Source organism: Anolis carolinensis, chromosome 6 (genome assembly GCF_035594765.1).
Source record: "Anolis carolinensis isolate JA03-04 chromosome 6, rAnoCar3.1.pri, whole genome shotgun sequence".
Classification (NCBI taxonomy): Eukaryota; Metazoa; Chordata; class Lepidosauria; order Squamata; family Dactyloidae; genus Anolis; species Anolis carolinensis.
Genome location: NC_085846.1, coordinates 61,805,713 through 61,831,561, shown reverse-complemented (window position 1 = coordinate 61,831,561; position 25,849 = coordinate 61,805,713).

Sequence of the window (25,849 nt, the reverse complement as noted above, 5' to 3'; positions counted from 1 at the left end):
CATAGATAGCCATGCCACCCTCTCCGCAATTCGTGACTTTCCAAATTTAAATTTTTTATCTTTTCTAATTTAATCCAATCTTTTATCCAATTAAGGGCACATGCTTCGTGGTATATCTTTAAATCTGGAACTCCGAATCCTCCTTGTATTTTTGGTGAGATCATTGTACTATATTTAATTCTGGCTTTCTGTTCTTTCCATATAAATTTCATCAATGTCTTTTGCCAGTTTTTCAAAATGCTAGCTTTCCTAATAATAGGGATGTTTTGGAATAGATAAAGCAGCTTTGGAAGCACATTCATCTTGATAATAGCAATTCTACCCAATAATGACACATTTAAGTTACTCCATTTGTCCAGATCTCTTTGAATTTCTTTCCATTTAACTGAATAGTTTAAGTCTAGCAACTGATTATTTTTAGCCGAGATCCAAATCCCTAAATATTTTATTTTCGCCGGAGTTTCAAATCCAGAGATTTCACCAAGTTCCTTCTGCTTTACTTTAGACATATTTTTCGTTAAAATTTTAGTTTTGTTCATATTAATTTTGAAACCAGCCACATTACCAAATTCCTCAATTTTCATTATCCATTTCTGTATATTCTGTCTTGGGTTTTCAATAATACAAATTAAATCATCTGCAAAGGCTCGCAGTTTATAATTTTGCTTATCGAGCCTAATACCTTGTAAATTCTCATCTTTATTAATTGCTTTTAGTAGCACTTCCAGTGCAAAGATAAATAAAAGGGGTGACAAAGGACACCCCTGTCTGGTTCCTTTGTTAATTTTGATCTTTCCCGTTTCTTGACCGTTAATTTGGATTTTTGCCCATTGTTCCTCATAAATACTATTAATTCCATTTTGAATTTGTAGGCCCAAATCTAATTCCTGTGATAAAAATTTGAAAAAATTCCAATTTAAATTATCGAAGGCTTTCTCAGCGTCTAAAGCTAGGAAACCTACTTCTTTTTTATTATTCTGTTCGAAATATTCAATTGCATCTACTATTATTCTCACGTTATCTTTAATATTTCTAGATGGTAGGAACCCTGTTTGATCTTCCCCAATCCAATCCACCAAAAAGTTTTTCATTCTATTTGCCAAAATTTTTGTAAAGATTTTATAATCTGAATTCAATAAGGAGATAGGTCTATAATTTCTGACATCCAATAAATCCGAATTTTCCTTAGGGATCATGATTATCGTAGCCTTCTATAAGATAGACCAAAATGAAATGATTCATTTCCTAAAGAAAATATGTAACCAGGCCTTACAGGAGAAAATCATACCAGACTCATGGAAGGAAGCTACGACAGCTGATTTACCATTGATGGACCTGGCATTAAACAGCAATATCCTCAATCCGAGGGACTGTCATGGGTGCTACCACACTTAACCTTCTCCAGGGTCGCAAGCACTCTGTTGGGCTTCTCCCTGGGATGACAGTGACCACTCTTCCTCCTCCCCCACATGACCTCAATGGCCACCCCCCCCGGCTCTGGTCCACCCCCCCCCCCATCGGGCAACAGGTGAAATGGAGATGGAATTGGGAGGCCCTAGTCAGCTCTCCGCCACCAAAGATCTACTCAGGATTTTATCATGAATAGTGTCTGAGAATAAGTCCTGCGAGGACAAAGGAAGGGAGCAGTCAGGGGAACTAGACTGACTGGACAAAAGCAGTGTCTGTGGGCGGGACTCAGAAATAGATTGGGAGAGGACTGGGGTTGAACTGGAGAATGCTAAACAAATTCTTGGGAAAGATGGAGACCTAACTCAATGATTACAGGCACTGTCCATTCTGGATCTGATGGTATTATGAGAAGGCAGTTCATGGACCAGCCCATGCCAGAGCTCCCTGTCAGTCATCGCCACACCCAGCTCCTTCAAGGTCAAGCCAGTCCCTTCAAGGATACCATCCATCCACCTTGGCCTTGGTCGGCCCTTCTTCCTTTTTACTTCCTTTCCCCCCAGCATCATCAACTTCTCCAAGCTTTCCTGTCTTCTCATTATGTGGCCAAAATACTTCATCTTTGGTTCTAATATCCTTCCTCCAGTGAGCAGTCGGGCATTATTTCCTGGAGTATGGACTGGTTGGATCTTCTAGCAGTCCAAGGCACACTCAGAATTTTCCTCCAACACCACAATTCAAATGCATCTATCTTCCTTCGCTCAGCCTTCATTATGGTCCAGCTCTCACATCCATAGGTTACTACGACGAATACTATTGCTTTAACTATGCAGACCTTCATTGCCAGTGTGATGTCTCTACTCTTCATTATTTTTTCGAGGTTGGTCATTGCTTTCCTCCCAAGAAGTAAATGTCTTCCTGGCTGTAGTCTGCATCTGCAGTAATCTTCGCACCCAGAAATACAAAGTCTGTCACTGCCTCCATGTTTTCTCCCTCTATTTGCCAATTATCAATCAGTCTGGTTGCCATCATCTTGGTTTTTTTTATGTTTAACTGCAATCTTAACCTTCTTCTTTCACCTTAGTTATAAGGCTTTTCATCTCCTCCTCACTTTCAGCCATCAAAGTAGTATCAACTGCATATCTAAGATTGTTAATGTTTCTTCCAGCAATTTTAACTCAAGCCTTGGATTTATCAAGCCCCACACATTGCATGATGTGTTCTGCATACAAGTTGAATTGGTAGGGTGAGAGTATACAGCCCTGTCGTATTCCTTTCCCAATCTTGAACCAGTCTGTTGTTACGTGGTCTGTTCTCACTGACTGTGTTAAATTGCACTAAAAGTACACTCACTGGACCACACTAATCTCATAAAATGGAGAAGGTGAGTGGGAAAAAAAGGAAAACCAAACTGCTGTCCTAACCATAATAAGGTCATAGCACAGCTGTAGAAATGCATCACAATCTAAATTAAGGAGGAGGAGGCAGGTCTTGTTCTAGCTATAAAGGAAGACGTAAGTGAAATAAATGTGGTGCTTTCTCAAGTGGGTAATAAGTGAATCAAGAGGCCAATACATGAAAAGAGTTTATTTTCACAATAGATATGCAATAATGACAATTGCATTATTTCAATGATGACAACAGCAATAGTGTGTTTACTGACCTACTGAACAGAATTGTGAATTGATGTAATTGCCTGATGGCAAAACCGAATGTGTGTATGCACATAGAACTAAAAAGCAAAGAGAGTAAATTACATATTTCAATCAATAGACCATTCATCCTAATAAAACTCACGTATGCTCAGAGAATCATATACATTCAGCAAATGGGTACTTACAGTATTTGAACATAAGTGCTGTTTCTGTACTCAGAAAAGATCATATGATGAAGGCAAAAAGCAGAAAAGAGAGAGGAGTTAAAATGTTAAAGAAATAATCAAGACACTTAACAAAAGAAACTAGGACTCATGGAAGGGAGAATGAGGGATGAAACTGAAAAATGTAATCCAAACACATGCTTAGGCACGTGGAATTGTTCAAAGTAATTCAAGAATACTATATAAACTAAAAAGTCAAATCAGCAAATAAATGTGAATACCATAAACCAAAAGGCTTTTAACAACAACATAAATCACAACCAAAAGTTAGGATTAAGAATTACAGAAAGAGAGCAAAGCTCAAGCTGTGATTCTGATGGAGAGATGCAATCACAATCAAATCAACTCCCGTCATACTCCTCTAATGCCCAACTTGAACATCTAACAGCACTAATGATCAATGCTTGGCTACAGCTATTATTGCTGAGCTGATTCCATACAAAGCACATGGGGAAAGCAGGAGATAATGAATCTATAACTTCAATTACTTCATGCAGTCTTTCCTCACAAGCACTATGACTGGAAACTGCTGCTGAGTTGCTTTTGCCAGATTGGAAGCTACAATTCTCAGAAAATAGAAGCTCAATTCAACCCTGTACCCATCACACCACCTTAATATTTATCATATAGAACAGGCATGGGAAAACCTTTTTGCCTTTGGGCTGCATTGTGGGCCCGACCAGGAGGGAAAGTGGTCAGCCACACACTGGATGGGGAGGGCCAGGAAAGGGCAGGGCAGTGGTCATCCTCAGATTGTTCTCCCGGTATATCTTTATGCTGGGAGAAAGGCAAAGTACGCGATTCTCCTCTTCTGGTCCTCGAGCTGTCTTCTTGGCATTATGCCAAGAGGAGGGCAAGACAGGTGATGGCTGAGTGTGCTCCAGAGAGCTCTCCCTTTCTCTCCCAAGTTGCTACGTGCCTCCCTCCCTTGTCTTTATGGCATAAGGATGTGGTGGGTCACCATGTCCAAGAGGACAAGGAAAATAAGGAGGGCCTGAGGTAAGCAGCCAGAGGGCCACAACCAGCCCCTGGGCATTAGTTTGCCCATGCCCGATATAGAATAGTGCTGGGGAGACAAGTCTGAACATTTCTTCTTATTTCCTAGCTATTTAAACATACCTTTGGAATCAAATTGGTGAGACCATTCTTGATCTCAAGCTGGCCCAAATTAATCAAAATCAACCTGATTCCATTCAAAAATGAACCAATTTCTGGCATATTCCTAGAAGATAGCACTGTTCGTAATTGTTGACATTCCTGAGTTTATGCAGACATTTCGCATGGCAGAAATGCCACACTTCCTTATTCAGATCACCTACATATAGAACAACATTTCTTTTTGTTATTTTCAGTGTTTTCATAACACTGGAATATTTTGAAGATGCCCTTTTCTGTGCAAAGGACAGAAATGCAGACTATTGTATGCCCTATAAGTCACAAACTGTTAATAGTTTTCCAAAATTGTGCAGTTTACGGTCAATTTTTTAAAGTGAGGAGCAAAATGGTACAATTCCTTCCTGCAAGGATAGTTGCAAAGATTTTGATCTCATATTAACCAGCATAAGTATAGAAGAGTTCCCAAACTTTTTTTCTTTTAGAAGAGATCTCTTGTAAAAGGCTCCAGAATAAACTATACAATGCATGCCCTCCTTCTCATCTCCCACTGCTGCCACTTCTACTTTTTCCTCTTCCTTTCCTCCTCCTCCTTCCCCAAAACTAAGGATTAAAATAGCTCAAAATTGGTTTCTTTTACTATTTTCTAATTCAGTAACAGGTAGTATGAGTAGCCTGAGAGAAAGTTCTCAGGAAAGGAGAGCTTTGTTACTTGCACTGGAAATGGTGCTATTACTCTGTTCAAGGAAAAAAAACCCCTGTTTCCAGGAATAAACATAAAAATACCCATGGCTGTGAGCGCAGTAACTAATTCTGTTAATAAAACACCCAGTGAACTGCAAAGACCTCCAAAGTAATCTTTCCAAGCTGGGTAAACGGGCAACATATTGACAAATTGAATTTGATGGAAGTAGGTGTGAGCTGATTCAGAGAGAAAGTGGGGCAGAGACAGAGGAAGAAACTTTAAAAATATACAGACAGATGTAGAATTGGAAATGACTAACCAGGATGGCGATCTTGGAGATTGCATTGGGTACCTCAGTGAAAACATCAACATAACATATGGCAGCTGCAAAAAAAAAATAACAAAATTTATTATAGGGATTTTAGAGAAGGAAATTAAAATCAATCAGCCACTAACATAATGCTTTTGTATGTGGCACATTTGGAATATTCAGAACAATTCTTTTTGCTGACTATCAAAAAGATACTGTACACTGAGAAAGGGGGAAGAAGAGAGCTAGCAAAATGATCAAGGAGTTTATGTTGCTTCCCTAAAGGCTAAAGCTTTCAGAGCCGTTTAGTTTATTTGGGGCAGGGAAGAGATAGCTAAGAAGAATACAGTTGAGATTTAAAATAATACACGCTGTAGAAAAAATACACAAAGAGACATCATTCTCCCAGACTCCTGATAATAGTCTCAGAAAACTACCAAGTTAGCAATTGACTCAGGAAAAAGAATCCTTTTCTGCACCTAGCCAGCCTCAGATGTGAGAAAACAGTAGAAGACCTTCTAGGTGGCAACCCCGGTTTCTAGAATTAACCTCCCTAGAGTAGCCAGAATGATTGTTCCAGTGAATACCATTTTGATTTAGTAGGCATTTGAGGACTGATGGCTCATGTCTCTCAATAAGTAAAAAGGAAAACAATAAATAAAAAAGATATATATATCTGACTGCCAGCCTTCTCATGATGATAATAGATCACCCTGTAATGAGGCTTCACCAATTCACTAATCTACTGATTTTTTAGAATTCTTTAAAATTTTTACCAATTTTAAAAATAAGATAAACCGCAAGAGAGGGTTCTGGGAATTGTAGTCGCTGGTTATGTCCATTCTCAGCCAGTCAGAGAATGTACACAACCAGGCCTTTTATTGGCTGAGAAACAGGGAGAGAGAAAAAACTTCAACTCCCATTATGCTCCGAGAGGAACTCAGAGACTTTTCAATGTCCTCCCCTTGCGAGTGCTGCTAGAAAAGTGAGTTCCCAGCAGGGCCCTCTCTGGAGAAAGAGGCTAAGGAACTTTTCCACTGTCGGAGAGGGAGAAAAGACACTGCAAGATCTTCTCCAGGAGCCCCACGTGGCAGACCCCTGCCTCACGTATAATGCGGACTTAACTCCATCCTCTCCAGTAGTCGATAAATCTGTCTCTCTTTATCTGTTTTGCCCAGCTTTTCAGTTCCCTCCTCCCCATTCTGTTTTCAAAGGAATTCATTAAATGGGCCACCAAATATTACAAATGTAAATTTTATTCCCTTCAACCCAAATTGCAGTGTTTTTCTTTTAAATAGGCATACTTTTAGTTCCCTTTAAGTCTATTGACTTTTTGTTTATATTTTCATTTTTGTATGATATAGACTTTTAGCTGCAGGCGTGTTAACTTTATAAACCACCTTGAGTTCCAAGGCTGGAGAAAAGACATGAAGGAAAGGGAGAAAGAATACATATTCACACAGACACTACTTTATTTATGAAATTCAGTGCCAGACAGGCTAATTATGTTGACCATTACCTTAGATTAAACAAAATCACGTGAATTAGTGGCAATTATTTTGACTGTTAAATGGAATAAGTATGACTTTAACTCTTCCAATGGTGATAGCAGGAATAATTAATCGGAGACTACCCCTTGTGAGTCTCAAGGAGCAAGAGTTGTAAAAGTTACATTTGTTGGAAAATCATCCTGGACTACTCAAGTCCAAATGTAGTTAGATAGATGATAGAGTTAGATTGAGGGAATCCTTTCCCTGTTTCCAAAGCATGCCTAGATAGGCTTTACTGTGTTTCACTCTATCCTGTTTACGTCACATCCCTTACTTTGAAGTTAGTAGAAATGTAAATCTTTAGGGACACTAACTTCCCATTGGTCAGAATGTCTTTTATGGCCCCAATAAACTGGACCATGCGGTTGGAACCATTTTTTGGTTCTCTCTTCTCCCTTTGTTCTTCAAGCTAACAAGCAGCATCCTGCCATCTCTCCTGGCAAGACGTAACTATGTAGATGTTTGTTATTTTTCCTTTCTTATTTTTCCTTAGAAACCAGTCTATAGTAATCTAGACAGCTCCCAAGCCTTTCTATCTACAATGGAGTTCTTTTTACTTGAATAAATACTTTTGAACTTTTATTGAGACTCTGCAGTCCATTGCAATCCTAAAAGGCTTCTCTTGCTCGCCAGTGTAAGTAACTGTTGCATTTGAAAGCTTTGTTTTTGCTACTCTGCTGATTTTGGTGGAATCTCCCCCAGAGAGGGTTAAATTGAGTCTAACCGCTCAGAGATTACCACAACAACATTTTAGGCTATAATTCAGATCCTTAGTCCTCGATTCATCTGACTGACCAATGTTTCAAACTGGATACTGTGCACCACACAATATTAGTTTGATATAACAGAGTTCTTTTTGCGAACATCTTGAGGATGAGATGGCATCACAAAAGCTCCACAAGATATTTTGCTGCTGCGGCTGATAAATATAGAGGCAATCTAGCTGTTTAATCTTAGGGTTGTTGTATGTAGTCCGGGCTGTATGGCCATGTTCCAGAAGTATTCCCACATAAAACTCAGGCCCCATCTACATTGCCACGTAAACCATTTTAGAATGCAGCTTAACTGTATTGAACTGAATGAGTCTACACTTCTACCTTCCATCTGTCCTCATTGTGAAAGACCATGTGGATCTAGAATAGGTCTCTAAAGTCACTTATGGATCCACTGCCAAGATTCTACCCTTGAAAGACAATTATACTCCCCCATGAGTGATTGCTTATGATATGACACTTCCATATAATGCATTATCTGGAAATGTGATATTATCATAGGTTAATGATGATATGTTGCTTCCATATAATGTTAAACTGCATTCTGAAACTGTATTATATGGCAATGTAAAACTGGGGAGAGATGTACATTCAGAGCAACTGCCACTGAAAAAATTACATCATCGTGTTCGACAGTCAGGACAGCTGTTCTCATTGATCAGGGAGTAGAATATTATGTGATATTCCTTTGCCTTATTTTTTCCACCTGTAAAATGGAGGCACACTATTTTTGTATTCTCATTTCACAGTAATTCTACGTAATATTGATTTAATTAAGTGATGTTTGTCTCAGGCAATGAGAATGATGATGGATGCCATGATGCCATGATAGAAGTTAATGATAGTGAATATGCAGATTAAATGCATTATTAGCTTTATGAGGCATATGGAAACTCCAAATGAAGTGTTTGATTTGATTGGTGAAGCAAGACAAATTGATAAACCTTTACTCCATCATCTTGTCATAAGTCTCATTAACTTTTTTCCCCAGAATAGTCTTTCTTTGAAGTATAGAAAAGCTTTTGAAAAAGTGGCAGTCTAGGAGGGGCTGAAGCTTAATTATTGGGTATTGGAATTGTTATTTCCTTTAAAATGTCAATGCCATGTAATAAAGCAGGGCATCTATTATACTTTCTTTTTAGAGCCAAATTATATACTATAATACTCTTAAATTGAAGAATCAATAGTTTTAGGTGTTTACCAATATAGATTGTGCTCACATCAGTTTCCTGTCAAAGATACTCTGCCATTTATCCAAAAGAGTAGTGGGAATTGCAGTTTGAAAAAAAATGTCTGAACTAGGTACATTCCCATATTTAGTGCAAAATATAGAGAAATGTTCCTTTTTGGTATAGCTCCTTGAATCCCTGAGCCAACATAGGCAGTAATCTCCCAAAATCCATTTTCCAAGATTTTGTCACCAATTTTCATCTTTATTTTAAACCAAGAGGCATCTCTGCAGCACCGTGATTTATTGGTGATCCTTTGACTCTCACCAATTCATCCTTGGTCAGACTGCTTGCCTGTCCAGAGAAGCAGTACTGACAAACAGTCGCAAATCAGCTGAACACAGGCTTTATTCCATATACAAATACAAAAGTATTTACAAGATACAAAGTCCATCACTCGTTGCAGACGTGCTTTCTCCTTGCCATTCAGCACAGCACTCACACACTACTGATAAGAGCACATTCCACAGTAGAATGATGAAAGTCTTCTCCAGCCGGAAGTCACGACCTATTGGCTATTGCAGGCCATCACTCAAACTGGCCTGCCGTTAACATTCAAGATACTGGAACACATGTCTGGTATACACAGTTGCAAACAGTAAAAACACTTGATTCATCATTTCATCCTTACACCCAAAATAAACCAACAATTCCCCTCTGAAATGATAATCAGTGCTTTTCCACTTAACACTCTAAACACTTGCTTAAACTCCATTATAACTCTATAGCACATAACTTCTGGAATTCTTACATGTTAAACACATGTTACATACAGTCTCTTACAATCACATGTAAAATACATTGGTTGCAATACATTTTCTCTCTTGACGCATCTTTATTATTACAATTAAATCTTGCAACATATCACAATACATTTATTTCAATTTCATCAACTCATTGTTTTCATGACCTCTGAAAATCTTTTGCTTTATCATGTGTGATTCACTCCTTTTGAATCTCTGATTCTTGTGAATTTTTCTTTTTCACTTAATACTGCCAGGCTATCTGTCTACTAACACTGGCTCGTTTGTAGATTTCTGCCTACTGCATGTCTACACCCTGGTGCCATTCGCTGCTACTGGAAAACACTCAATCACTCTTAAATTGGTTAACTCTCTGAACAAACAAACATTCTGCAGTTCCCGTTCAGACAAATAAACAGTCACTCTGGTCACAGTACATCATTTTACCACTTCTGGTGGTTTGGCAACACTTGTGTCAATTCACATATTGGAGCCCACCCATCATCTGATTCAATATCAGGCTTGTGGAAAGGTTTGACTTCATTCTTTCTTCAAACACCCTCTTCAAACAATTTAAATGATCTAATATCTTTAAACTTCACATCCTTTGTTTCAACAATTTCTGCATTTCTTCATCACACACATCAAGACCTTTGTCAAAAATCATTTGACATACATGTTTATCATAAACCCTTTCAACCATCTCTATCCACTTTGACACTTTTGCAACCTTTAAATCTTCCTTTAAATCTTTTAGGAAGTAAGTATAACCAAATCTTGTGTGTCTATCTACCATCAATAAGGCATACTCAGAACCTCCTTCACTTTTTGTAAAAGGTCCTGCCAAATGCAGGTGAACCGTCTTAAACATCTCCTTCACTCCAATCCTTGATTTCTTAGAAAATTCAATAAGTTCAATTTTTACCTCTGAGCATATGGCACAATCCAGTAAATTATTACACTTCTCACATTCAAACTATGTGCATATCTCAAGAGTTTTTCTGAGCACCTCTACATGTGCATTTGTGAAATGTCCACACTTGCAGCTAGTGGTTTTTTGTTTGCTCTGGCTTGTACGACTGTGAATAAAGTCATCTTTGCTCATTAATTTACATAGATGAATATGCTTGCAGGCATTCTGCAGAAAGTTGAAATTTATCTCAGATATTTTTCAAGCTCAGCCATCTGGGCTATTTGGATCTATGAAAATATAGATATAAAAAAGATGTCTTGTGGTATTGCATTGCATGGATTTTTATTTGGTTTTGTACAATAGAGTTTATTGCTTTGGGCTTCCTTAAATTCAAAATACAAATAAACTACTATGATTAAAAAATGAGAGTGAGAAAGAGGAGACTTATCAGAGTTTAAGACTGTAGAACTTGAGCATTCTTTCATTGTTGATACAGGACCCCTGCATTCTTAATGGCAAACTCTTTTAAATGAATTTCAATTAAATAAGAAGTTATCAAATGGTCCTGGGCCTTGGTCCAGATAAAAGTCTTAGACCTTAAATATTCTAAACCTTCAGTTCAAGCCTTTGCATGTGGAGACTGAATAGCTTTCTTACTTGTACAAACTCCTCACCATCTCATTCAACTTCCACCTACCTCCCACAATCAGAATTCTAAGTTTAAAACAGTCTACCAAAAGTTACATTTGATTGAAAATTCTCCCAGAAGTCTTGCATTTTCTTAATCTTTATAGTCCAAGATGATAGCTGACTTTCAGAACATACAGTCAAGAAGACTTGCAGCAGATTAATTCTCATGCCTTTCCAATGACATGACATGGTTTCCAATTTTTTCCTAATTGTATATACTGATTAACCAACTAGAAAACAAGAAACTACACACTATCCCAGGTAATGAAAACATAATGTGTTGAGATCATATTTGCCCGCAGAAGACAATTTTTCACTTCCGAAGACTGCTAAGGGAAGAGAAATCTATAGTTGCTATGTATTTCTGCAAAAAAGGAAGAAGAAGAGAGGGGCATAAAATCAGGCTGGATCTACAGTCATATGCAGATTACCTGATTTGAACTGGATTATATGGCAGTGTAGATTCAGGGCCCTTCCAGACAGGCCCTATATCCCAGGATCTGGAAAGGCCCTCATTAAATCCAATTCAATGCAGTTAATCTGTACTCTGAAACTACATTATATGGCACCATAGATCCAGCCTCAGAAGTATGTTTGAAAAACGTACATCAGTAAAATATGAAAAATGAATGCAAACACACTCTAGTCAATGAGGAACAAGCATTCAAATTGGTACATTGGGGAAAATGCATATCAAAATATGTTTTCATGCAAGAAGCGGAAGGATTAATACTCACAATCCAATGAAGGAGGATGGGAAAATAATGTTGGTTAAATTTTTACAAACAATGTAAAAACAAAAATGATATATTTTCACTTCTTTCTCCTATCCCAGTTCCTCTGTATCTCACAAATCTTAACTTACTGGTTATATTAAATCAAACGATTTGTATCATGGCAATTGGTTTGTATGATCTCATCAACCAAAGTAGCTGCACACAATAACATCCTGCTGAAACTTACTAATAATGCATGGGCTGCAGACCCAAAATTAATAAGAACATCAGCCTTGGCCTTGTATTACTCAATTGCTGAGTATGCCTGCCCCATCAGGCATAAATCTGCCCACGCGAAACAGGTGAATGAAACATGTAGAATAATTACAGGATGTCTTAAATCTACATCTGTTGATAGATTCTATAAGCTAGCTGGCATTGCTCCCCCAAGTGCAATGGGAAGTTGGTGCCAACTGCAAGAGAAATAAGGTTAAACACTGTGAATCCACCCACTGTATGGCTATCAGCTTCCTTCCAGTAGACTTAAATCAAGGAAAAGTTTTATGAGACTCACCACTCCTCTAAATGTTCCTCCAATGCCAGCCAGAATATCCTTGTTTGCAGCAAAATCAGGCAATTCCAACTGGATGGCTCCCCATGAGGGTCTGCTTCCAAGAGTAAACCAAGAATAGGCAACTTGGAAGTCCCTGAACAGACTCAGAAGCAGAGTTGACAGATCAAAAGACAATCTGGCAAAATGGCACTAACTAGAAGAATCCTCCACTTTGTGCAACTGTGGAGCAGAACAAACAACCCTACATTTGTATGCTTTCCCACAGTGAGCTGCCTCATGCACAGAGGAAGAACCATTTAAAGCTACAGACAATGCAGTCGCTGATGTCCGTTTTTTGTCCAAAACTATTTAGCTGCTTGTGATCCATTTTTATCAGTTTTAAACTTATTTATGCAGTGCTTTTTACATGAAATAAATAAATAAATAAATAATCTCATTAAGGAAGTACAAGGAAGGAAAACATTCAAATTCAGCATAATTAAACAATCTCAGCTGCAGTTGAACTCTTTTGTATTGGACCTATGAGTCTGAACACATAATCTTTCTATCCATAACTTCCACAGTATAATTGTGGAGAATAGAGCCTAGTAAATGGAAGAGAGGTTTATTGTCTTTTATATAATTTGAAGTGCCACTGCATAGTTGTAACTCTATCAAATTGCATCAAGTGAGAACTCTTAATTAGAACCTTATCGCACCATCTGGGAGCTGTGGAAATGACACAGGCTGTTAAAGACATACTGAACGGCCTATATTTAGCTAAAGGCTCATTTCTCCTGTTCGTGTAATTGGTGGTTTTTAGATTATGGGCACTATGAGGACAGTTAGTGTCTTCCCCAAAACTACAAGTTCTTTCTGCCTTTCAACAGATTGTACAACTCCATTGTACCTTTCATCTTAATCTGTCAATTGATTCCTCCTAGTCTCGTTGACTCTCACACCTACCCACCCACACTCGATTCCTCTTATCGTGCCTTTTCTTTGTTATCGTTTATTGAAAATCACTTCATGTCACTTTCTAGGGAGAAGAATCTTCAGCCTCATGTCTGTTAAATATAACCACTTCTTTCATTTGCCTGTTTTTCATTGTGAAAAGCTTTATTCAAAGCAGTCTCGGCAGTGACAATAAGTGAATACAGTGTGTGTACGTATTTCAGAACAAGCAAGTGCTTAGTGAGATTGCCAGAGGTGCCCTTCTTAGCTTAACTTTGAATTGTTGCAGTTCCTTTGAAGAAACTTCAAGGACAAGTTTATTCAGTGTATTGAGTAGTCACAAATTAAGCATTTTTCATATTCGAATTCTTCAGTAGCCTTTCCTGATGGAGATTATGCTCTGATCCCTTGATCATTTAAGGGCTTACACACAAAGGAATCACAATGGGTGATTCCAACTCTCCCTTGTGTGTCCATAAAACAGCTGTGGGGGAGGGGGCTTGAAAATCACCTAAGGTCTGTTTTCTGGTGGCTTGGAGGATTGAAGGGGAAAAGGGGGAGGGGTGGGAGCTCTATTGTCACCAGTGTTGGATTAAAGCATATGTCTCTAGCACAATACTTTTGCAATTCAACATGCTTACCATTGAATGTATGTGTGGGGAACACCAAAAATAGCTTCCCATTTTCTCTAGGATGCTGCGGGAATTGTAGAGTTGGTAACTCTAAACTATTCTCCCATGTATTTATTTATTTATTTATTTATCATGTCAGAAGTGAACCAAGGGTACAAGTTGTAATGTATTTGAAAACACAAACAAAGTTTTTTTTTAAAAAACAACTTGGCATTATACTAAATGTCTACTCTCATAGAAGTAGTGAAAGTCTCATTTGGAGGTGCAAGAGGCTTTAAGGTCTCTATGTAAAACCTGTGGACTGAAAACAAAAAACCAACTTCAGGAGGATGTTTATTTCCACTGCCCTTTGCTATATCCTTTTGAGATAGGATAAGCCAAACTCTACACAAGATTCGAAGCACAGTCACACTATGGTTTTTTGTGTGTTATATTATGGTTTTGCAGTATTCTACGCATGTCAAAAACTTTCCACTAGTTGCTGTTTACAGAGTAATAGCAATTCCTTCCTCAGAAATGTTTGAGTAAATACAAGCTGAAGATGAAAATTTTAAAAATATTGTGTCTACTAATATTTTGTCTGCTATGTTGTTTCTCTTATTTATGAGCAATTCTCTGAATTAAGCATGTGCACTATATATGCACTTTATTAAAGTCTATTAATTGGAATTAGTTTACATGGATAACATGTACCTAGCATCTAGTTTTTGAGTGCTTTGCATTCAGTTGTTTTTATAGAAGTAAAACGTAAAGTAGACTGCAGTTACAATATTGTTCATTAAGGAAAAGCGATGGAGATTATTAGCACTTGAATACATAGTATATTTAAATGTGCACATAAGTAGTGGATTATATTCTACCTGTAAAGAATTGGTTTATATTGTAGAATGATCTGGGTGTGCAAAAATATAATTCATTTTAATTTACTCTCTCCCCCCCCCCCCCCCATTTATATGTTATACCTAACCCATTGGGATGACATTTTAGGGTAGTGAAAAAGAAAAATGACTCTAGGTCATTTTAAAAAGAATTTGCAAAAAGAATTTGCAAAAACCAAATGATTATGAAAAAGTGACAAAAGGTACTAGAAAACGAAACACATTAAGGTGTTAGCATCATCATTTTCACTTCTAGTTGCTGCAATTTTCATTTTTCAGCCTTTCAAGAAAGAGAAAATGCAGGAAAGTGGCCGACGGTTCAGTCAAAACAGTATTTTTCAGTTTTGTTGTCACTTTCATTGAGGAAAACATCTCTGTTTTCATGTAGTCTTGATAGCTTGAAATCTTTCTGTTCTTTTCCTATTCTTTTTGCCAAAGTCCAGATTACTAGAAGAACAAATGTAAATCTATAACTATCTTACAGTTGCCATATTGCTCAGTTTGGGGCCAATCTATCTAGTCACTTTTTCTGTGCTTTCTCCTTTTCCCATCTCCAAATCCATAATAGTTCCATACAGATATGGAGAAATATCTTGTATTTTTGTGTGAATTTTTCAAATGCATGCATTAATGGGCTCCTGCCCTTATTGATTGAAGCACATGTCTTCATTTCTCTTCAGATCATATAAATCTTTTACAATAGTTTTTTCTTATTTTTCCAATGTGACCAAGTCAAACATAATTTCTTTCTTTCAGGGGATACATTGCAAGTACAGAAACATATTCTTTTTCATCTGCAGATTGCTTCAGCTTCCATGTTCAGTTAAGAAAGTGTGAAATCAGGATTGGAAAAAATTGAATTGTAAAATCCATTTATTAAAAAAAATAATGACTTTCTCATACTACAGAAATTACAAGATTCATTGGCCTGCAAAAGCAATTCTGGGAAGGCTTCCAACCAGAATCTGCTAAAGCTTAGGCAGAATTCCACTTGATACAATCTGTAAGCCATCTGAAAGCTGATGTGATTGGTAGCAGCCCCATCCCAACCACCAGTATTGACCATGTTCACAAATAACTTTGTAATTAGAGGAAAATGCTTTTTTTTCATTATCTGACAGGCAATGTTAGCATGGATATGTAACTTAATTTGTAATACATGATCTATATTTCAAGTACAGGCCCTGACTGATCCGGTATAGTCAGTATTCATTGGACCAGAGTGCAAGGATGGCAGTTCTTGTTGGGATATGCTCTGGTTTATTAGCTGCTGAGAATAGACCATGCATAGTTTTGGCTCTACCATTAATCTCAGTGGAGAACCATCTTTGGTGGCACTCTTGAACCCCCTAACATTTTCCCTTCTCTTGGAGAATTGCCAACCAGTATTCCTACACTAGTTTGCTGCCTTCGGGTGCATTGGAGAACTTCGGGTCCAATTGCAATTCTTGTTAGAACCTATAGGTTCTATTGTTGTTAGCATCCCTCTACCAGAAGTGAAAGTAGATAATGAGCATAAAGATCAATTCAGATCAAGACTGAATTCTTTTTTTCCTTCCTTTTGATCATAGTGCCTACTTCATGTTAGTAAATTAAATGGTAAAGCATCTGTATTTTAATAATCATATAGATCAGTGTGGTCCAACCTGCGGCCCGTGGGCCACATGTGGCCCACCAATTCATTTTTGTTAGCCCTTGCTCTTCTTACTGGGAAAATATTTTAATTTAACATTTGGAAAAAAATTGTTTACCCTTCTCACTGCTTAAAGTTTTTGAATACAATATGTAATTCATTTTCTTTCTGGAATGTCTCTGGCCCTCAAATTCCAAACATTCCTATACTAAAGTTTGATTGGCCCTCGGGTAACTAAAGGTTGGACCACACTAATATAGATGAAGATCTGAAACTTAATCTCATTCTTTGTAAGAAAAATATTCATACATTGTATTATCATTGCAGCTAACAAGCTTTTTATAGCTACATGGATTGATATCTCATGGTTCCTACTGTTTCCTTGTGCTGTCTTGTGGATGCTTCAAAAAGTGAAAGGTGGAATATTATCAGCAAAGAGTAATTCAAGTGAATAATTGTAAACACCTGGATTAACTTTATTTACATTGTAAAAAATATAAAGATACAGTTCCAAAGAGACCTTTATGAGTAATAAAGCCTAATGGTGGACCATTCTAAGTCATAAGAATAATTATAACAGAATAAAATTTTGGTTTTTGCAATGAATTCATTGCTAACTAATTCTATTCATTATGAAACTATGTGCTAATGACTGAAGTTAGGTGTCATACTGCAAGCCTTTTACAATTAGCCTAATTATAGTTCTTGAAAATATTCTTGGTTTAGGAGAGCAGGGACTAACTATATAATTTAAAATGTACTTCATTCGGTTTATAAAGCTTTGGAGTTCACACAAGTATTAGACTTATATTCAAAAATGTCCCATAGAAATAGCTTTGATTCCTCTGTTTCACTTTGGGTATAATTGGTATAATTAATGATTATTGCTGTTATGGACCTTTGTACTCTTTCAGATTTCTGCCAACTCTAAAGTAATCCTATCACTGGGTTTTATTGGCATTATTTGTTTAGATTTGCCATTGCTTTCCCCTGAAGTTGAGTGACTGTAAATTGTTCAAGGTTACCCAGTGGGTTTCCATGGCTGAATGGAGATCAAACCATTACACCGTGCTGGCTGTAAATTAATGATATTGTTGTGTAACTTCATAGTATTTTTTTTTCTGTGGATGTCCATAGTATATTAGACAGATTAAGCATTCAAAATACACATTCAAATAGAACAATGCATATCAGTAACAGAATCTGCAAAAAAATGATAGAATTTTATAAAGAACAAGATGGTCCACTATCATTTCCAACCCCTTCAACAAATAGAAAAATATGCAGATAGAAAATTATTAGAGTAGCATTTCTATTTTGCAATAATAACATCTGGGTGCTATAAAGTAGATTTGGAACAGTATAGGCATTTTGGCACACACAGTTCTCTGACTCCATACTTTAATGCTGTCCTGCTCAGCAGTAGTCCCAGCCCAGTTCCTTTGGAATTGTGTTTCCAAATTTCACCTTTGGCATAAAAATATCTGTTATAAAAATACAAATTATTATAAACTTATTTAAAGTCTGAGTGATTTAAACTAATTTGACTTTTCCCTTCTTTAATTGCTGACATCCAGGAATTTTACTATGAGTCGAATATCCATTATTCAGAATTCCGAAATCTGAAATATTCCAAAATTGTCCACATGGGTGACCGAAGCCTCTTCTACACTGTTATATAATCCAGATTATCAAATCATATAATCCACATTATCAACTTTGAACTGAGTCATATGAGTCTTTATTGCCATATAATTCGGTTCAAAGCAGGTAATAGGGATTTTATATGGCAGTGTAGAAGGGGCCTGAGATAGACTGATTTAATGCCCTTCCACACAGCTGATTAAAATCCACATTTTCTGCTTTGAACTGGAATATATGGCGGTTTGGACTCGGATAACCAAGTTCAAAGCAGATATTGTGGTATTTTCTCCCTTGATATTCTGGGTTATATGGCTATGTGGAAGGGCCCTTAGAGCAGGGGTCCTCAAACTTTTTAAGTGGAAGGCCAGTGCACAGTCCCTTATACTGTTGGGGGCTGGACTATGATGAAATAGTCCAAAATTAGGATTGTTGTTGTTGTGTGCCTTCAAGTCGTTTCAGACTTAGGTCAACCCTAAGTCTAAAGTTTAGGACACGGGCCAGGTAAATGACCTTGGAGGGCCTTGGGCCTTAGTTTGGGGACCCTTGCCTTAGAGGGTTACATGCTTGGGCAAAAAGAGAGCCAGCTTGGTGTAGCAGTTTGAATGTTGTAATCTGGATTTTATATGGCAATATAGATATTGTTGTGAATGCGCCTTCGGAGACTGTGGATGATAGTGGTGGGATCAGGAGAGGAAGGAAAAACCCTCGCAAGGAGGGCTCGTTGGAGGATTTGTTAAGGAAGAGGGTCAGGGAGACTGATGGGGAGTCTTCTGAGGAGGATTCAGATGGGGATCTGGAAGAGGAAATGGATGCTGGGGAACAGGTATTAACGGAGGAACCGTGCACAGACTGGGCAGTCCTTTAGCCCAGTTTGGGCATTTGTTTGGTTTTGAACTCCTTTTGAATGTTTAAGTTTTGGGAAGAGTTTGTGGGCTTCAATACTGCTTGTCTTAGTTTTTGCCCTCGTTTTTCGGCCCATTGTGAACTCTTGAGTCAAGTTCTAGGACTCTAAGTTTAATCCGGATTATATGTCTGGTTAATCCGGATTATTTGCCAGTCTTTGTTTTTGGGGTTTTTTCTCGCTCAATCTGCTTAATAACACTGAAAGTTAAGTGTTTTAAACCTTTTTTGTGTCTGTTGAGCTATTTTTGGACATTTGCTTTAATAAACTCTGTTTTGCTCTCTTATTGGCATCTGACTTTTGACAGATATAGTAGTAATACCATTGTCTTCTGGTGGTTCAAGGTACACAAACTTAATTTCATGCACAAAATTATTGAAAATATTGTGTATAAAATTGACATCAAGCTATGTAGAGTGTATATGAAACATTAATTACATGGTTAGACTTGGGTATCTACAAAATACAAAGCACTTCTGGTCCTAAGCATTTTAGATATGCAACCTGAGTTTTATTTCATTGGAATTGCAATTAACCAATAGCTGTAAGTAAAATTGATAGAAAGATGGATGGACAGATAAATAGACAGAAAGTCACTCCAATTAAAAAAGCCAAGTGAGATGAATTAAAGAAACCATGTTGAATTAACCAGGAGATGAAAAGTATTGTCTAGGAACCATTTTAAAGTATACCAATAATCTAAACAATTTTCTCCACACAATCAAGAATCAAGTGCCAACATGTGAAACTTCAATTTTTTAAAATAAAAAATACTTTATTTCCAAAGGACCCCATGGTGAAGCCACACAACTTTGGAAAATTATTTCCCTCACCTTTGGGAAAATTGGCTGAAGTTCTGCTATTTAAATTACAGTTTAATCATAGGCATACAAAATCTGCCGTTGACAATCAGGCACCTCTCAAGTGGGTGCTATGCAAGAAATTTGCTCATTTTTGCTGTGATGACCGTACACCATCCAGGCTCTTTATACAAGCAAAAATTGCAATGGGTTGTGCCTTGTTTATTTTGAAGATGCAGATGGGGGAATATGTGTACCAATTATGTTATTGATAAAAATTGGGGGCTTAGTTCTGACTAACGATAAGTATGATAAACATACTTAGCAAGTCATTTTAACCACTAGTTGTAGTTGTGATAGTTTGTTTTGAAATGCTTACCCATTGTGAAGAATGACTAGTTATTCTGAAAGCTTTGTAATCAACATTTGATGAGCAATTAAAAACTGCCAACCAAGCATTAAGAGATGGCTTTAAAACTGACAAGGTCAAATAAGTATACAGGAAAGCATGATCCCTAATTAAAAACAGACAGTACGAAATTTATTTGTGTAGAACTGAACAGGAGGAACATTATAATCTGTCTTGAACTACACTGGGAATATACATTCTCTCCTCTCAACAGGAAGGGCACTACAAAAGTGATCTGAGAGTAGATCTTTGTGTCAGAAATGAGACAGGATATGTCAGAGCACCCCTTTAGTTCATGGTAACTGAAATAAATAATTAAAATAGTTTTTGAAGGGCTCAAGGCACTTCACACACTTTAATAGGCTTTCCAAAGCTATTTTGTTGACAAGATCTCACTACTACGCCGGGACCTCCCTGCCACAATTGATACAAGGAGAGAACTTGAGACTCCATGGCCACTTGCTGGGCCCACCCTCGACCGGTTCATCCCACTGGACGCAGAGGCTGTTGATAGGCTTATAGCTGCAGCTAGATCGACCACTTGCTCCCTCGATCCGTGTCCCTCCTGGTTGGTAAAATCCTGCTTGGAGGGATTACGTGACCCTCTGTTGAAGATAATAAACAGCTCCCTTGAGCAAGGAGTCTTTCCAGAGGGTTTAAAAGAGGCGGTGGTCTCTCTCTTGCTGAAGAAACCAGATTTAGATCGTTCGGTTCCCTCCAGCTATCGCCCAGTTTTGAACCTCTCGTTCCTGGGCAAGGTGATTGAGAGGCCAGTAGCGGAGCAGTTGCAACAGTTCCTAGACAACACAGCCGGATTATATCCCTTCCAGTCAGGCTTTCGTGCAGGGCATGGGACAGAGACTGTGCTGGTCTTCATCACGGATCATCTTCGATGCCAGCTTGATCAGGGCGGGTCGGTGCTGCTCGTGTTATTGGACCTCACTGCAGCATTTGACACAGTCGATTATAATCTTTTGATCCACCGCCTTGCCGTTGTTGGAGTCAGGGGGACAGCTTTAAATTGGCTGGCCTCCTTTCTTCACAACCGTGGACAGCAAGTGGAGAGGGGAGGCCTGGTCTCTGAAAGGTCCCCTCTACTTTGTGGGATGCCTCAAGGGGCCATTCTCTCCCCTCTGTTGTTTAACATCTATATGCGACCACTTGCTCAGCTGATCTGAGATTTCGGGCTCGAGTGTTATCAATATGCTGACGACACTCAGCTTGTGTTAAAGATGGAAGGCCAACCGGATTCTATACCCGACAATTTTTATCAGTGCCTCAAGGCCATTATTGGATGGTTGCGTTCCAGTAGGTTGAGGGTGAATCCAGCAAAGAAGGAGATCCTATGGCTGGGCTGACCTGGCAGTGGGGATATCCAGTTGCCAACCCTGGATGGCGAAGCGCTACGCCCATCTTCACTAGTAAAGAGTCTGGGAGTCCTCTTGGACCCTTCACTGACGATGGAGGCCCAGGTCTCTGCAGTTAGCAAAACTGCCTTTTTTCATCTTCGGCAGGCTAGACGGCTAGCCCCCTATCTGTCTAGGAACAACCTGGCTACGGTGATCCAGGCTACGGTCATCTCGAGACTGGACTACTGTAATGCCCTTTACATTGGCCTTCCTGTGTCGGTGATCTGGAAGCTCAAATTGGTGCAAAATGCAGATGCCCGGCTCCTTGCGGGAGTCCCGATGAGATGCCACATAACACCAATCTTACTGCAGCTGCACTGGTTACCAATTGAGCACCGGATCACTTTCAAAGTGATGGTACTTACCTTTAAGGCCTTACATGGTCTAGGGCCAATGTACCTGAGGAACCGCCTCACTCCCTATAAACCTCAGAGATCCCTCCGTTCTGAGGACCAAGACCTGTTGGAAGTCCCCAGTTTTAAGACTTTGCGTCTAACAGCAACTAGACGCAGAGCCTTTTCAGCAGTGGCGCCATCTCTCTGGAACACCTTGCCACCTGAAGTTCGTGCCTTGCGGGACTTGTCGGCCTTCCGCAGGGCATGTAAGACACACCTGTTTCGGCAGGCTTTTGAGTTCTGTTATTGATGTTTTAAAAGGTGCTTTCAGGATGCTTTTAAGATGTTTTTAAAGATGTTTTAAAGATGTTAAGATGTTTTTAAATTGTTGATTTTAGCCAGTTCTTGTAAGCTGCCCCGAGCCCTAGGGGAGTGGCGGCATATAAGTTTGAAAAATAAATAAATAAATAAATAAATATTAGTTATCTCTACAACATCCCTCTGAAGGAGACCAGTGATATTTTATTCCCACAGCAGACTGAAAGAGCGTGAGAGAAAGCAATTTTCCTGCTACCATTTTTATAAAGGGAGAAAACAAATATTGGATTCAGTACATCAAATGAACTTACTGGGTGCTCCACTACAAGTATCTAGTTTTATGTGATGCTTTTCTAAGGTTTAATTTTCAATTGAAACAATGCCAATGTGGAAGACCTGTGTAAAGTTTATAAAAACTATTTCTACCTTCTACTCTTCCATTCAACTTTTTAACATTTGCTCTCATCCATTGCTCCACTGATCACACAAATTTCTTTTAAAGCCAGTTGGGGAACATGCAGGAAACAAGAAAATATTACTGGTTTAGGAGAACAGGGACTTTTTCCACATGTGGTGGACCTGCCATAAAAAACCAAAAAGAAAATGGGTTCCCTGGAACTACAAAGACAAGTATCCACTATTACAGTAATACAGAAATCATTAAACCTAAATTTAGTTCAATACAACAATATGAAAACAGATACAAAAGGTGTTGTTAAACATTCAAACAAAGGACTGTTACATTCACAGTAAAAACAATATTTTTCTCTTGAAGGATGAATTTACTCCTCATAAACAATAAATGTTCTTTAGTTCTTTAATTGTTCCAAATATACAAACTGAGTCTTCTTATATATAATGATTGTTCTTGTTTCTTTATTATGGATAGTAGACTCCAAAACCACAACAGGTTTCAACTCAAAAGAGTCTTCATCAGGTGGATTGTAGTCCTTTTTTCCGTTGTTGTTTTTTTGAGTTTTTTTAATGTGAATCCTATAGGGAACATATATAGTGGCTACTAGTTATTTACAATAGATATAGTTACATGAGACATACACGATACAACAAAGATAATGTAAAAGTCATAGTCACAGAAAGATCTAAGTTTTAACACACATACTCTACAAACAGTTTGATTCCAATGCGAGTATAAAGTGAGTAACTAATTTCACTCTTAAATGGCAAGCACAATGGTCAGGTGGTTATAAAGTAATGTAGTTGCTGTTACTCCAGAGTCACATTTAAAGGAAGACTATCAATCTTTGCAAGAAACAGTCATAAGAGTTGGGATTGTTCAACCCCTTTGGATGTTCCATTTGGAGTGTGAAAATCCAAAAAGATTCACGCTGTAGGAGCTTTGTCTGGAAATCTATGCCTTTGGAGGGTGTGACGACTTCTAGAACCCGGACCCAGAGAGATTCAGGATTGTGTTTTAGATCTTGAAAATGTTTATAAAAAATCGAATCAGTAGAATGTTTCCTGATCTTACTTTTGTGTTCTAAAATACAGACTTTGACTTCCCTGCTCGTTTGGCCTATATACATTAGGGAGCAGGGTCCTGCTTCTGAATGCCAGATCCGTCAACGGTAAGACAGCTGTCATCCAGGATTTGATCCTGGATGAGGGGGCGGATCTGGCATGCATCACCAAGACATGGTTAGATGAGCTGGGTGGGGTGAATCTCACCCAGCTGTGTCCACCGGGTTTCGGGGTGCATCAGCAGGCCAGGGTTGGGGGGCGGGGAGGAGGAGTTGCAGTGATCTTCCGGCAGTCCATCGCCCTGATCAGATGCGCCGTTCCGCAATCTTCGAGGTTTGAGTGTGTCCTGCTGAAGGTGGGAGCCCGAGACAGCTTGGGGATTCTGCTGGTGTACCGTCCACCCCACGACCCAGCAGTCTCCCTGCCCGAGCTAGCAGAAGTGGTCTCTAATGCGGCCTTGGTCTCCCAACAACTCATAGTTTTGGGAGACTAACATCCATGCCGAGACCACATTAACAGGTGCAGCTCAGGATTTCATGGTTGCCATGACGACCATGGGGCTGACTCAAGTTATATCTGGGCCCACACATCAGGCAGGACACACGCTGGACCTTGTCTTTATTGTGGACGGTGGGACAGTCAGAGTGGAAGAGCAAAACATCCTTCCATTGTCATGGTCTGACCATCATCTGATCTGTTTAAGTCTTGCCGTGTCTTCTAACCTCCGCAGGGGTGGTGGACCCACTAAGATGGTCTGCCCCAGGAGGCTGATGGATCTGGATGGACTCCTGAAGTCTCTTGGGGATCTTCCTCTTCTGGAGACTGGAGATCCTGTCGATGTCCTGGCTGATCACTATAATAGTGAACTGACAAGGGCACTGGACACGATCGCTCCCAAACGTCCCCTCTCGCTGCGTAGAGTCGCGTCATCTCCTTGGTTCACTGAGGAGCTGGCCGTGATGAAGCGTGCGAGGAGGGGACTAGAGTGCATCTGGAGGAAATCTCAGGATGTGTCCAACCAAGTACGGGCTAAAGCCCGTGGCTTTACTCCGTGGCTTTGCAAGCAGCCAGGAAAGCTTTCACAACTGCCTGCATAGCGTCTGCGGCCAACAGGCCATCGGAGTTGTTCCGAATTGTTGGGGAGCTCCTGCGGCCTCCAGAGACCCAGGAGCTTCCCGATGACTTGGCAACTCGGTGCAGCGAGTTCACGCACCATTTCGCAGGCAAAGTTGCTCAGATACGCCGTGAGTTGGACTCCAGCTTAACTGTGGTTTCAGCGGAGGTAACCGAGGCACCTGTCTGTCCTATTTTGTGGGATTCTTTCCGGCTTGTTCTTCCTGATGACGTGGAGGGGATTCTTGGGTCTGTGAGGGCGACCACTTGCGCTCTGGATCCTTGTCCCTCTTGGCTGGTTAAGCTGGCCAAAGATGGGTTGTTGGAGTGGTTTGTGGCTATAATAAATGCCTCTCTGGGTCAGGGGTCAGTTCCATCCTGTTTTAAGCAAGCTGTGGTAAAGCCGCTACTAAAAAAGACCTCGTTAGACCCATCTGTTTGTAACAACTACAGACCAATCTCCAACCTCCCATTTCTGGGCAAGGTTCTGGAGCGAGTGGTTGCCACGCAGCTCCAGGGGTTTCTCGATGACACTGATTTTCTGGAATGCTCGCAGTCTGGCTTCAGGCCTGGGTACAGCACCGAGACGGCTTTGGTCGCCTTGGTGGATGACCTCCGCAGGGAACTGGACAGGGGGAGTGTGACCCTGCTGGTTCTCTTGGACATCTCAGTGGCTTTCGATACCATCGACCATGGTATCCTTCTGGGGAGGCTCTCTGGGATGGGGCTCGGTGGCACGGTTTTGCTGTGGCTCCAGTCCTTCCTGGAGGGCCGCTGCCAGAT